Here is a 15085-nt window from a genome sequence, read left to right as displayed (position 1 = left end):
TCTCTCTACACTCTTCCTCCGGATGAATGATGCTGCCAGGGGCTGAGCACACCGTCTCCTTGCTGCTGTCAGTGGGAGCGAGAGATGCCCATCATCCAGCAGGATCTGGTCCTAGAGGAGGTGTGGGAGCTGGGGAGGGGTGGGTGGGAAGGGGAGGGCTTTTTAATACAGTGCATCATTCACTCAGAAAGTAAAAGGTGGCCTCAGCCTGTGTTAGGATGCAGGATTTAATGGTCCATCTTGCCTTGTACATGCAAAGCTGATTTGTACCTAAACCTCAGGCACTGGTCTCGCTTCTGGTGCTAGGGGCTGTACAGACAGACCCAACAGACAGTACTTGTGCTGGGGGACCAACTCCTGTTCCTTGCTTCCAGGATGTCTGTAACTGCATTAGAGCCTGAGACCTTTGCTGGTTCCTTTGCAAATCTAAAAGTGAATGAAGAAGCAGTGATTTTCACCTGCTCCAGACCTGGGCTCACATCTCTGCCTTCTGGTTCCTGGGCTTCAGCAAACAGCCTTCCCTCTGGCTCGGGCCAAAGCCTCCACCCAGCTGCTGGTAGAGGCAGGGTTAGTTTGATGATGTCTGCTGTCAAAAATCCCCCCCATGTTTGCATCATGCAGCCAATGTGCTTGGTGCCGTACAAAGATGAAGGCAGCTCTAGCTTTAGTAGAGTGAAGGAAGTGTAAGGGTTTCTCTTCTGAGTCTCAGCAGAAATGATCTGAGAGAGGACATCTCTTTTGTTATATCAAGTGATAGAGCAGGACTGTGAAGTCTGCCTGTGCCTGCTGCCCTGGGATTTTCCTGTTAACATCTGCTAACGACGCATGTGATTTTTTTCAGGGCTGTTCAGTGGGCAGAGGGGCTGCCGTGATCTGGAGATCAGGGCATGGTGGGGAGATGGAGGAGTGCTGTGTGGTGGAAGCCGGAGTCTACCTATTGCACCTATTTTTCTGTTATGGTAAGAAGAGGAGCACCTCTTTTTCTGTTAAAAGCACCTCTTTTTCATGTTTTGTTTCGTTTTTTTTTTTTCCCCCTGAAAAAGCACCTCTTTTTCTGTTACGGTAAGAAGAGGAGTCCTGTCTTGGTCCTGGCTCTCACGCAGCCCTCTCATGCAGTCTCAGCATGGTGCTGGGGCTCTCCAGCAGCACCAGCCAAGGTCTGCAGGCTCAGGAGAAGGGCTGATGTGCTGCGCTGCAGCTAAAGTCACCGTCTCACAAGGCCCTGCTCTGGCACACTCCCTGGCTGCCCACCTAGGACACGCCATGCCTCTCCCATCACTTCACCCATTCCATCCTTATCCTGTAACCGCATGTCCCTGCTGGGTGCTCACATGTCCCATGTGTTGGGAATGGGGACCTTTGGTACCTCAGCAGGGAGATGGCTGGTTTCCAGCCCTTACAAACACAAGTGGTGTAGCTCCATGTGGACGTTGTTCTCTTAGGATGAGTGGCACCTCTCTGCAGGATGAGGTACCGAGGACAGTATTTCCTCAATCCAGTGGATGTCACTGTAAAGAAAGCGACACACATCAGTGCTAGCCAAACGCCGGCAGCTCCTAGTCACGTGCATGGTCAGCCTGGTAGATCCTGGGTCAGACCTCAGAGGGATGATTGGGTATCCCTCGCTCACATCTCACAGTTTGGGCATCCCTGTGGTCCAGGATACACAAGATACTCATGGATGCTTTAAGGATGCATTATATTTCTTTAAGGCATAAGAAGCAGACAGAAAATCCATGGGGACAGAAAGAGATGCCAGGAAGTCTGTAACACTTGATGGCTCCAAAGTTAATTATCAAAGTCCACAGGGTCATCTCCGGCTAAAGTGAATATTTGCCTTTTACCTTCATTTTTAGATGAAAAATGCTCTTCTCATGTTTTCCAAGGCAGTTTAAGCCTTAGAGCATACGCATGCATATGATAGCATATGAATGCCATCTACTGGCTGCAGGCCCAGGACTTGGAGCAAGTGTACTTTTTCCAAACCCCATCCATCTGGTCACGGAGGTATTTCATTGAGCACATACTGATGGACTGAGTTAGCCCATCTCTGCTTGCCAGGCCAACCGGTTTTGTTGGGACTCCATTTTCTTTTGGTATGCTGGGATGTATAAAGTGAACACTGCACCAAGCTGATTTGCCAGCGCTGCAATTCCTCCGAGAATTCTCCTGTGCTGAGCCCAGCTCATGCAGAGTCCTGCCGACTTGGAGGAGGCAATAGCAAGGCAAAGGAATGTGTTGTGCAGGACCAGGTCCTTCCTGGTGCTGGGTGTTTTCCCAAGCGCTTTTTTTACCCTGTTCCAATCTCTCTTGTACCTCCACATGCTCCTCTCACCTGGAACAGCATGTTTTTATGTTACTTGATAGCGTGTTTTTTTCAATCTGTGAGCCAAATACTCACATGAAAGGGAGAAAAGGATGGTATGTTACTTTTGGAAAGACGCTGACTGTCATGTGAGCATCTTCCTTTTACTTCCCTGAATTCGATGCTCATTTTTAGGCAGTGAGAGCTTGTGCTGATGGGGACTTTCTGCAATCCTGCAGGTCACCAGCAACCCACAGGCTCTAGATTACTTTCCTACCTGTATGAACCTGTGATAGAAATGATTGCCTTGTTCAAAAATGCTGATGTTGTTATTATTACAGTAAATCCAGCTGTTTCTTGTACACTGGTGGAAGTCAAAGACAGAAACCTGTTTTGGAGTCTGCCACGGGAGGGCGGTGGATCCCCCCCAGCCTGCGGGGAATCTCGCTTCTGGCTGCGACGGAGATGCACGAAACGGGCTGCAGAGGTCACTTTGCACCAGGAGATGGCTGGGGCTGAGCGGTGAAAGTGTCCCGGTGGCTTTCTCCAAAGGAGAAAGCAGAAATGGTAAGTTTGACCCCAGCCTAAGTCTGATGACTCTTTAAAGACGGGTTGAAATGCTTTTTCCAAAAGCCAATATTGAAAAGGTCCTGCCGCTGGCCCAAGGACCTTTGCAAAGGAAAGGGATCAGAGGTGCTCACTGGGCAAACTGGGGATGTGGGACTTTACTGGCAGCTAAACTCAAACCTTCCCCAAATGCTGCATGGGAGAGGCTGCTGGAGCCGAGAGCTCACCACGGTGCACGGGTGCACCGCAGGGCTGCAGCTTGTTCATGTGCCTGCACATTTGCAAGATCTGTGTGGTTTCTAGGATTCTGGGAGTTGAACTCCAAGGCATTCAAAACTCAATTCTAGGAGCTGAAATTTAAGGCATTTTAAATGTCTTTCTTAATGGCCAGGACATTAAAATGTTTGCATCTGGCAGAGCATCCCAGAGAGGGAGGTCCTGGGGATGAATGGGGTCTGAGATTTCCATACTCAAAGATCTCCTCTTTCTCCATTCACATTCCTGTTTCCTGACCCCATCAGAGGTCTTTAGGTGGAGGTGACAACAGACCCCGACACTCCAAAAGCCCAAATGAGAAACGTCCATAGCCTGTTTACTCTTCTTTCCATCCCTTTTTGACAAGCTTGGGCTTTTCCCAAATTTTCCCAAAGTCACTGGCATTTTTATTAAGCCTTTTGCATGATGGTGACACAGCTGATGGTGCCCAGCAAATGCTGGGTGCTGACGGTAGCCAGTTACAGTGCAAGCTGACAGTGGGCTCAAGCTTGTGGGGCTATCGAGGTCTTACAAGGTGACTAGGAAAGGAATGAGTACCCTAATGAGTGCAGTGCTCCAGCACGAGCTAAACCTCTTACTAAACTCCAGAGAATCCACACAGGCAGAGGACATTTTGAATACCCAACTCTTGAGAAGCTTTTCAGATTTTACACCTTACTGGACACCAGAGGATCCAAGCAGGAGGTGTACGGTCTGCAGAAATCCGGCTTGTTCAGACTGGCTGCTCACAGGATGGCTCCTTTTAAATGCCTGCAGGTTTCTCTTTTACAAATCTGCAAGTTTCTCTTTTACAAATCTGCCTTCTGTTTTCCCCCTTACAGGTCAGGCAGAGGTTACAGGTTTTCATTTATGAGGGTAAGAAATGTGCATTTTATTTTAAACAGTCAATTGCAAAATCCCAGGAACCGGAGCTTGAAAATACCATGAAACTCTGTGTGACTCTCAGACTCAGCAGGGCTGGTGATGCCGCAGCTCGTGGTGGTTTAACAGGGCTGGTGCATCCCTAGGAACCCCCAGGGAGGAGACCGCAGGGCCTGGATGCTTCCTTTTTGAGTTCGTGATAAAATCGCACATAATAAGGATGGTTGAGGCTGGAAGGCACCTCTGGAGATTGTCTAATCCAACCTCCTGCTCAAAGCAGGAGCAACCAGAGGGGGTTGCTCAGGGCTGCATCCAGTTGGGTTTTGATTGTCTCCAAGGATGGAGACTCCACAACCATTCTGTACGACCTGCTCCAGCATTTGAACACCCTTACAGTAAGAAAAAAAAATAAATTCTCTTCTCTTTAAAGGGAATTTCCTGTATTTCAACTCATGGCCCTTGCCTTTTGTCCATTTGCTGGGCACCACTGAGAAAAGTCTGGCTCCAATCACTTTAAGCTAGCCTGGCTGAAATTAAGATAAAACATTTGTTTGTAGGGAAAATAAAAGTTATTTTGGTTCCTTTGAAATTATTTACAACTTGAACCAAAGTTTGAAGTGAAAAAAAAAAGAGTATTTTGGGGATGAAAAACTGCAGGCTTTGTTTAAGATATGCTTGAAATTAAATGCTTTAACTTTTTATTACACAGTGACATTCTCCATTTGAAATTTGCCTGCCTTTAATTAAAAAAGCAGGGGACCGCAAGTGCCTTCAAACATATATTTGAAAACAGAGAAACATCTTATTTTGAGGAGAACAAAATGTTTTCATTGTCTCCACTTAAGGGAAAAAAAAGTTTTACTGTGACAAATAGGAAGGTTTCATTCTGGGTTGACCTAAAGAGAAAAAATTTTCATCTTCCTAATTTTTTACTTTGATCTTTAAAGGATAGACCAGCTATTTGCACAGGTCTAGGCTCCACTTCCAGGAATCCAAGAAGAGGAGTTGGGGAAGGAGGGACGACATTGGGATCTGGTAGGTCTTTGAAATGTGGGATTGGATCGGACCTATTCCTGTTGAGTGACAGTAGTTGTTGTGGGTCTGAATTCTTCTTTGCTTGGGCATGGGGGGGCTTGGACGTGTGTAGGGCAGCTCAATCTCAACATGGGCATGGCCGTGCTCTGTGCTTGATGCTGTTGAGCTCAGCTCGGTCTTGGCCGAGCTGGCGACTGTGGAAATAAACATGTGGAAACCCATACACCCTCTCCTTGCAGCGTCCTCCACTTCTTGGGAAGTTTATCTTCTCCAGTTGAAGTTTTTATAGGACAACTGCTGCAGTCCCAGTATGGGGGCAGCAGCGCTGAAAGTCATTACCAGCGAAAGCCTGTTTGGGCACCGGTGTGAAATAAGTTGGTGTGCTGTGATGCACCTCCCGCTGCTCTGGGGATCTCTGCCCATCGCTGTAGCATCAGGCCCTTTGCCTCAGGGCTTTTCAGGTGTGGGGAGACCAGGTACTGCTAAAGATTTGGTTCAAAGGGATGGGACCTGCAGTGTTGGGTGCAGGCTCTGCAGCAGCGGGAGCCTCTGCCTCTCCTCTTAACTGTTGCCTCCTGTGCTCTGTTTTTTGCAGGATACTGGTGCTGCTGTGTGCTCTTGCAAAGCCCAGATCTGAATGAAATCCAGAGGCATGAGTGAGCATGAATCCCAGGAGCTGCCAAGGGCATAAGGAGAGTGGTGTGGAGAAGGAAGAATCCATTTAGGTGGGCACCAGCTGCATCGATAAAGTTATGCATCTCCCAAGGGATAAGGAAGGTAAGTGCCCAAATGTTTCTGGAAGCCAAAGGCATTACAATTCCCAGCTGAGACCACGCTGGCAGCACCTTTCCTCCTCTCCTATGAAGCTGATGTCTTGACGGACATTGCTGGTGCCAAGCTGGGGATATGGGCAGAATTGGCACCCCTGGGTCCCACCAGCCTCTGACCATGGCAGTGGGAACGTGCAGGGGAAGAGCGGGGAGGCTGATTCCTCCCTGGCCACAGGTTCCCCATCCGAAGGCAGCACCTTGTGGTGGAGCACGGCCTGGGCTGTGTGGGATGGGGGTAAAGCACGTCTGCTCCGAGGAGGCTGCCAGGTTATTTGGCCCCAAGGACTCAGCTGGAAGGAGCCCCTGCGTGGGCAGAGGCGGCTGTCAGGAATGCACAGGCCAAACCCAGCACCACAGCCGTTTGCTGATGGGCCCCGTCACTTTGTGTGGCTATTGAACCTCTCCAAAGAGGCTCAGGGAGGCAAATCCAGCAGAGCTGGGGCTCCTCGGAGAGGTGAAGAGAGTTGCACCAGATATTTGTGGTGTAGCATAAAGAGAGGCCTGAGGGAGAGGCAGGCATTTTCCTACTCAAATCCTGGTACATTTAAGGCACTTAAATGAGAAAATGGTGCTTTTCTTTCTCAGGAGATGGTTTGCATGGCTAAACCATGAAGGCGAGCATCCTGTGGTTGCTCATTGATCTGGTGGGCAGTCCTGCAGAGAGCCGGGCTGGGAGGACGGCGTGTGGTCCTTGCGCAGGAGGTGAGAGCCTCGCTGCTGGAGCAGCCATCCCCTCTGGAGAGGCACCTGCAGTTCCTGCCGCATGCAGGTTCCCTGTGTGAAGAAGCATGGACCAAAGCACGCCGGGCTGCTCCCTGCACGCTCTTAGCAAGCCTGCATGCGGCAAGGGAAATGGCATGCGTGCCTGGACCTCGGTGCCTGAGTGATCCATGACGTCCTTAGGGATGGAGACACTCATTAGTCCTGTATAAACACTTGTCACATTGGACTGGGCTTTGTGAGACAAGTTTGTTTGTGATGGGGATGGAGCCTGGGCAATGGAAACCTTGACTGACAGGTCAGGTTAAACTCCCTGACAGGCTGAGGGCTTGTGGTTACCTCCCAATAAGCCCTTCAGGGCAGCAGCCCCTGGCCCAGCCTTCCCTTCCCTCTGCATCAGGGTAAAGCCTCATTGCCTGCAGCGCCGTACGGCATCTCTGCGCTTGCTGCGATGGCCCCGATGGTGTGTGGAGGAGAGCCATGGCCACCCCCAGCAGGAACCATTCTGCAACATCCTGCACCAGGGAAATATGTTTTGGGGTAGAAAAGAGATGCTAGAGAAAGAAGGCAGCGGCTGGGGATTATTTCATCCCCCACTTTAGGTTTGAAGGCTTAGATCAGGCCCATGGACAAAAGCATCTGGGAGAGATTATGGCCCTGACCTGGGGGCTGGTGTTTATGCCAAACGAAATGGCTCGTGATAAGAGGGCATCGCGTGGCCTGACCTGCTCCGCAGGACTTGTTTACATCTCATAAACAGGAAAATTTCACCCACACCCTCCTCCCTGGTGATCAGCAGCAAATCCTCCCTCCCCTGATTGCCTGTTTGACTTCCCTGGGTACAAAAACAGGCAGAAAGGCGTAACCAGTGCTGTCCAGCGACCTGCTTTTTTTTTTATTTTTCTGAACTGGGGCTGGCCCTGGCTTGAGGAGCGGATTGTTTAGTGTCGAGGTAGCCGTGGTGAAAAGCATCCTGGTCCTTGGCTGCGTTCACACCTGCTTGGCTGGGTGGGACTTTCTTTGTTCAAGTGCAGCAGGATGCAGATTTTGGAAGTTCCTTGTTGTTTTTTTAGCTTCTCTATGATGAATCCGGCTCTTGTGGTCTTTGTTCATTTCCCAGCACCTGGCTGGAGAGGGAGGCAGCGTCTGATGGCCTGGGCAGCTGCTCAAAGGTTGCGTGGTCTGAAGAACAGAGGATGTGATACTGTCCGACCTCACTGACAGACAGGGAAGTCCTCCAGAGCTGGAGGCAGCAATGTCAACAGACAGCACTGGATCTTGCCTCGTGACCTTGTTGTCAAAGGAGCCTGTGGATGCTAAAAGTTTATATGGGTTTAAGAGGAGACTGGGCAACTGCATGTAGGAGAAATTGCTGAGGGGTTACTAAGTACATCTGGCTCAAGAGTTCCTTTGAGCTGGAAACAGCTGGAGACTGGGAGAGGACTTGGAGTAATATCACATACACTTGTCTTGTTCTTACATTTCTTTGGGCATCCTCTTATGGTCACTGTTAAAGAGAAGCTACGAGGGAAACTGAGCCCTTGGCCTGACCTGGTGTGGTGGTCTGTGTGAGGACCTTGTCCCTTGCCTCTTGTTTACAGGGTTATTTTCTGCTGTTTTGGCATCAGCTACCTCTCCAGGGAGCTGATGTTGGACTCTGCTGCTGGCTGAGCTGTGAACCAGTGAGGCTGTTTCTTAAACCTGCTCTATATATGAACTGGAAGCCCAAGCTGTTTCCACCTCAGTACTGAATGAGAAGAGAAGAAAGGCCTGATCCTGGTCAGGTGCAAGGGGGAAAAAAGGAGATGGATGGCTGAGACAGACTCTTCCTCCACCCCACCCACTTCCTCTTCTCAACTCAGCCCCTTGTTCTCATTAATTTCTCTCCAAATCTTCCCTTGCACTCATTCAAACTCTGACTTTCCCTCTTCCTACAGTGCCCTTGCTCTTCTGCTTCTCTCCTTCCTTTTGTCCCCTGCATCCTCCTCCCAGCCTCATTCTGCCCATTCTCATCCTCTCCCTGGCTGGATGAAACAGCTCCCAGCCTGCCAGCAAGCCTACAAAAAACAGTCTCTAAAGTTTGCCAGTTCCTGTCGAGGAGGGGAAATTGAAGCAAACAAGCAAATGGGCCATGAAAACCAACATCAGTCAAGAATGCAGCTTTCTGTAGCTGGCGATGGGCTAATATGTACAGTGACAAATCTGGGAAGGTTTTTCTCCTCTGCTTTAAAATATAAGTGTTTTGGGGTTGTTGTTTTTTTTTTTTTTTTTTTTTTCTGCATTAAGTCCCACAATCAGAATTGCTTAGCAGCACTGCGATGTCATGGGTCAACGGCAGAGAAAACAGATCTTCTCTCTCATGGCCTTTGGGGAGGATGGAAGATGATTCAAATGGATTGACTGGTGGGATTCATGCAGAGGTTTATAATCTGCTTAGAAATATCCCCCCCCTTCACGCTCACCCCAAAGAAGCTGCAAATGATGGATTTGCAGGGTGAGCTCCATGATGCATTGTCTACCAAGGAAGGCTTTGCACCTGCCTGGCTCTTGGATCCGTCTCCACTTCAAAGCAGGCGAGCTCTCCATCACCAGACGTCTCACAATGAAAAGGGCCAGCAGAACGGGGCAGAGGTGGTCTTTCTTTTCATCTTGATGTAGTTCATCAACGCCAACCACGTCCCCACCTGGGGTTTGTATGGGTTAGCATTAAGGTAAACTCCACAGTGCCTCGTCTTGGGTGTCTCGCTGGGAGGTTTAGCTGGACATAAAAGCACAGACTGTTCTACCGTGAAGGGGGTGTCTTCTGTTCAGTTATGGGTTGTGGGTCCTACCTTGGGACCTCGCTCCGCTCTAGCTCTGTATTAAACCAGGTTTAGCTGGGCTTGTCCTGGTACCCAATGCCACAGCCATTGAGGAGCTGCCTTCTAATTTCAGGTTGCATTTTATTGTGGGCCAATTCCTTCCCCCATGTAGGGGAGAAGGAACATTGTGCCAGTGTTTGTCCTTAGCTTCATTGACTTTTGTCCCTTCCTGGAAAGGAACTGATGAGAGTGAAGACGTTTGTAGAGGAGGTCCCAGGGAATTCACCCTGGCTGGAGTCACAGGGGCATGGCCTTGTCCTGACCCTCCCAGGACAGTGGCTTTGGAGAAGTCACTGATGCTGTGTATTTTTTTTTGAGGCTTGAGCTTGGGACGATGTGGCTTGATTACCTACCATGGGAGAGGGATCAGCCAGTGCGTTGGAGAGGAGCTGGAATGGGAGAGGCTGTGGGTCTTTCCCAGGTCTGTGCTTGATCACTTCTGAAGGGCTTGGATTTTTGATTTTGATGGGGAGCTGTTGATGATGTGAACTACTTGAAAACACCTGGTGCAAAGTGAATGCTTTCCCTTAAAGAGATGCTTAAACTCCTATTGATTTTAGACAGAGCCCATACAGAAGGTGGTTTGCTCTTGTATTTTATTATCTAGTAATAAACATTTATTATTGCTGCTATTCACAAGTGAGCGCCTCAGCGCAGCAAGCCTTCAAGTGGTGACAGGAGCATGATAAATTTTGCTTCCAGTTCATGCCCTGATCAGTGGAGGACATTTCTTGCTTTGGGATTCCCAAGCTGTTGACAGCTGACATCTAGGTACAGGCTGCCCCAGTGAAACACCCTGTGACCTTGACATTGATGTGTGAAGGGTTAATAAGGGCTTTGCTTTGCCTCCGTGTTCACATCTGCTGATTAATTCCAGACAGGTGTCTATGGTTCAGGTCTTAAAACAACAATTGCTGAAGTGTCTGGGAACACTTAGTTAGGCTTCACTCTGCAATTCCAAGTATGGGTAAATATTTGCACCTCCGTGGTTGTAAGACACCTTTGAGATATGAAGGCAATTACTGTAGGAGTTCTTTACAAGACAAAAAGACTGATTTCCTGGGGAGCAGTGGTGGTTCAGAGGCAGGCAGGACTTGTGGGCTCTTTTTGCAGCTCTTTCTGGGTGGTCTTGGGGAAGGTCACAGGGTAGCTAGTTTTGGGTGCTGGAGGGGTTGTCGTCCTACAGCACCTCTCAGGGAATTCAAACATGCTCCCACTGATTTTTGGCTTTACAGTTTCTGGGCCACGGTTGCCCCCCAGTGATCCATTCTACATGGGAGAATGAGGAGGAGAAATGCAGAATCCAGAAGCATGTGCAAAGCTCCTGCCTTGAGATGCCCTGAGGAAAGGCCCTGTATGGCTCAGCAGTCCCGGAAAATACATTTACTTTTGGTGAGTTCCTATTTCCATTGAGGTGTAGTCTAATAGTGTTCTGCCTCTTTTCATTAAAGAAAAAAATGGTTTTCAGCTATATCTTTGGGGGGATACAGCCCTGTGACTCTTAATTTCTGGCTTCCAACAGCGTGCCATCCTGTGATGTGTGCAAGGATAACAGAAAAAACAGTGTCTGCTTTCTGATGAGGACAATTTGGCTTATCTTTGCCTCCCTGCATGGCTGGGGACTCCAAGTAAGTTACCTGCTCTTCTAAATGTGTTTATGATGGCCCTGCTGATGCACCTCTGACTTTTTTTTTTTTGGTCTTTTTTCTGGGTTTGGGTCTGAAAATTTTATGGAGACTTGTGGACCTAAGCCACATCTCACTCTGGCCAGCAATCCACATAACCCAAATTAAAACTTGCCCCAGACGTTGTCATTGACTCTATTCAGAGACATATATGGGCTACAGGATCCTTATTATTTGGCCGAATAAGCGGCCTCTCATGAGAGCTCTTCCCTCCAGTGTGTGATGAAGTTGCTTTATACCTCGCTATCTGTACCACTGGGGAGTCTGTGGTGTATTAAAACTATTGTAATAACTTCACAGGCATTTCCACATTCAAGGGATCATAATAATGCTCATAAAGTACACTCCAGCGTGAAGTATTTATGAATTATTCGACTTAAGGTGGGGGGGGGTGGGAAAGACCTGGGCTGAATTAATAGCTCTGGAAGAACCATAAATTTAGAGGAATCATATTGCAGAGGGTTATTTTGTGTGTGCAATAAAAGGAACATTTATGGCTTTGGTGCGTAAATTTGGTTTGAATGTTTTTGAAGCAAAGACCTTTGAACTAACTTATAACTTTTCTCCTTTCATTTTAATATTGCCTTAAAGAGAAACACCAGACACTTTGGTGCTATGCACAAAGGCGAGTGAGGAACAAGGTGGGAGCACAGTTAACTTGGCATCTTGTCCTTGTCTGTGGCCTGAAGCAGGTGAGGAAGGTGAGCAGGAGGATGCTCCCGGAGCCCTAAGGGAGATGCTCAGCCCCAGGCTGGCTTCCTCTGAGCCTGCACGGGGGTTTGGTGGTCACATGTCTCCCATTCACTGCTGTGGCAATAAATAGACGTGATCCCAAATCCCTTGTTAGTAATCATCTTGTCTGGAGGCGTTTCTGGATGCTGTTCACACGCTGCAATAAGGCAGACGGCTGTGAGATTTGTCTTCCCTCATTTCCCAACCTGAGGGTGATGCTTTTACAGGGAGATGAAGGGAAGGGAGCCAGGGGGTACCCAAGGAGCAGGCATCCCAGCCACACAGCAGGGTTAATGCCAGGCCTGTGGTTACCCTGGATCGGAAAGAAGGCAGATTCTGCGCTTTAGCAAACTGAGGAGAAAGCATTCACCACATCCCTAGGAGGTGTTCACAAGTGATAAGGAAGCATTTATGCCTACAATCACCTCCTGCCTGAGGAAGAGGGGTGGGAGGGTGGAGCTGGTTTAGGATGTGGCTCTCTGGGATGCCATGGGCAGTCCTTGGCGCAGGACAGCAGAGATGACCTGCTCCAGTGCATCCTGCCCACTGCTGCACCTTCCCTGAGTCCCTGGAGCCAGGGGGGACTGGAGCTGCCAGGAAAGATATCTGATTCAAGCAGCAGGAATGCAGACACCATTGCTCCCTGGTTGGTTTTTTTTTTTTTGCTCCTTTGCTACATATCATGATCAGGCAGAGTGACCTGAAGCAAAGCCCCAGCTCATAAATCCTCACTGCTGCCAGGACCCGGAGGGTTTTCTTCCCTCTGTCAAACTGAGTAATCAAATCCCCTCAAACACATTTTTAATTGGGTAACTGAAAGCTGTAATGTTCCCTCTGGGACATCTGTGGTGTGCTTGCACAGGCAGCAGGGAGACGCTGGCTCCCATTCCCTGGTGTGAGTGACGCCAAGAAGCAGCCGGGTCTTCTCCCGCCTGGAAGCACTTAGGGCTCCGGGTGGCTGCTGGAGCCATGGCACCCACATGGGAGCAATCCGGGGAGATGCCTGCAAAGCGCTGCGGTTCTGGCTGTGCTCCTCAGGGCTGGAGCCAGTGAGGTTGGTGACTGCATGGCAGCTGTGGGGTGATGGGGATGCTGCCCTCCTCCCTGCTAAAGCATCACAGGTAGGGAGTGACTAAGTTCTGAATAGTTGTGAGATTGTGCTAGAAATCATGGGATTTCCAATGAGGCCGCTAGAATAAATTACCTGGGTGTGGAGGCACATTTGTCTCTTTGCTTTGAACTTTTGAGTTGCCCAGGCTACAAATTCAACGGGAAAGGCGCACAATGTAGATATTCCCCTGCCCTTGTCCCATCCCGCCTTCCCCTGCCCAGCCAGCCCCTTCCCTGCTCTGCTCTCTGCTCCCCACAGCAGCTTCTCGGCTGGGGCAGAGCCAGAGTCCCACCGGGACCTTCCCTCAAGGGACGGTGGAAGAGACACGTCATGTGTGGAGAAAGGAGGGAGATGCTTTTGTCTTGGTCTCCAGCAGATGGATGTTGCCGGGAGTCCTGCAGCACTTGGTTTCTATCTTGGCCAAGATGGTTATCATTAATTGTACTAACTCTAGCCACTCCTGACATCCACAGAAATGTCTAATCCTGTTTTGGAGCTACCTACATTCTTCGCCTCTCTACATCCTCCTTTCCCTGGGAATTTTCCTCTTCAGACAACTGGGCTGTGCTAGAAATGCATGTTACTGTCAAAAACCTACAGAGAGATTCTGCTGGGTAGAAGATGTTGCAATGGGAGCCCGTGGTGGTGGTGCTGGTGCAGGGCGGATGCTGGGGCTTTTTGGGTCTTGGTGCTGGATGCGAATCTGCCTTCCCCAGCGTGCTGCCTCTGTTCCTCAGCAACCGGCTGGGCCCAGCAATGGTGCGTGCCTGTCTTTCTGTAGATACTGGCCCTCCAGGTAGCAGTAAAATGATGCTGGATTTGCAGGTAGAGGTTACATATCTGACTTAGGTCACTGGGAAAATCAGGAGAAATGGAGAAACTGTGGATGTGGTTTGGATGGAAAGGCTGTTTCCCTTTCTATCCAAACTGGTTTGCTACGATGTTGGAAAAATGGCATCAAGACCTGAGGATGTCCCTGTCCCTGAGTCTCCCTGCCGAGAGCCAGAGGGTGCTGCAGAGAGGGGCCAACAGCAGCTCTTCTCTGCAAGCCTGACATCTCCTGCAGTCAATGTCTGTAAGGGAAAAGAAAGCAACCCTAACCTTAACAAAATTAATATACTGGGAGAAAAGATCCTTGTTCAGTCCCATTTCACTAGTAGAAAATATTTAAGTGCTGAAAAGCCCTCATGCTATGGCTGCTTTGTGTGCAGGACCTGCAGGTTCCCATGCAAGCCTGTAACACTGACTCCTGATGGGTTTCCCTGCTGGGAGGTAGAAAAATCTTAACTGGATCACTGGCAGAGCTAACTGCAAAGGGTGCCCCACCTCAGTTCCTGGGAGGCTGGTACATGGATGTTGGTTTGGGATCGTTTACCATGGCAAGGCATTTTTCCATGGGCAGTGTACATTTCCAAAGTGTTTCTGTGCATCCAGGATGCAAAGGAGGGTAAACCGAAAGGCAGTTGATAACTAGAGGGTTATTTTCTGATTGACACTGGCTGGAATCAGATCTGTAATAGGCCCTTGGCTGATTTTGGAGAGGCGTTGAACCCAATGCTCTCTGCTCAGCCCCTCGTATAGGCAAGCCCCTGTCTGGGTGGAAAGTTCACTTCTCAGATCCGTAAATTTAAACAGCTCAGGAGGCAGCTGGGGTCTAATCCAAAACAGTAGACGGCATGAAATATCCTCCCGGAGGGCTTTCCTGCTGTGCTGGATGCAGATCTGAGGCATTTTGCACCGGGCAGGCTGACGGCAGTGAACGGGGCACCAGGATCCCATGTCTCAGGGGACTGGGGGATTGTCTGTAGGGCTCCGCTCAGATGGTGAGTGGTTCCCTTCCGCCACTGCCATGCAGGACACTGGGCACCAGAGGGGCTAATGGTTCCCAGCATCCCTGCGAGCCTCCTTTGCTGCTCACCGGCAGCATGAGCCTGGAAAAGGATGTGCTGCCTGGATGAGATTTTGAGAGTGGATGTTACAAGATGATTGGGAAAATGCTGTTTGCTCCTTGTGGTTGTCATTACGTCCCTTTGGTACACTTGCCTCCGGGTCTCTGAGCAGGCACTGATCCCACGCTGTGGTGGGGCCAGCCTGAGAAAGTG

The 15085-nt window shown here is 49.6% G+C and overlaps 1 protein-coding gene across 50 annotated transcripts in view; it reads left to right on the top strand.

Annotated features, from left to right (window-relative positions):
- Positions 1 to 15085, top strand: part of LOC140643538 (4-galactosyl-N-acetylglucosaminide 3-alpha-L-fucosyltransferase FUT6-like) — a 66719-nt gene that overhangs the window by 25919 nt on the left and 25715 nt on the right. For 44 of the 50 annotated variants that reach the window (XM_072845451.1, XM_072845438.1, XM_072845442.1 and 41 more), the window contains 8 exons: positions 842 to 959; positions 2647 to 2872; positions 3970 to 4003; positions 4957 to 5044; positions 5640 to 5821; positions 10691 to 10847; positions 10978 to 11083; positions 11732 to 11841. The gene's annotated coding sequence lies outside the window, so the exon portion shown is untranslated. Of the gene's footprint in view, positions 1 to 374; positions 568 to 841; positions 960 to 2646; positions 2873 to 3969; positions 4004 to 4956; positions 5045 to 5639; positions 5822 to 6459; positions 6577 to 9773; positions 9877 to 10690; positions 10848 to 10977; positions 11084 to 11731; positions 11842 to 15085 lie in introns of all 50 variants that reach the window. The other 6 variants (XM_072845413.1, XM_072845414.1, XM_072845416.1 and 3 more) reach the window with 6 other exon arrangements.

This window comes from Ciconia boyciana, chromosome 24 (assembly GCF_034638445.1).
Source record: "Ciconia boyciana chromosome 24, ASM3463844v1, whole genome shotgun sequence".
Classification (NCBI taxonomy): Eukaryota; Metazoa; Chordata; class Aves; order Ciconiiformes; family Ciconiidae; genus Ciconia; species Ciconia boyciana.
Note: the sequence above shows the minus strand (reverse complement) of the source record. Positions and strands in the feature narration are given on the sequence as shown.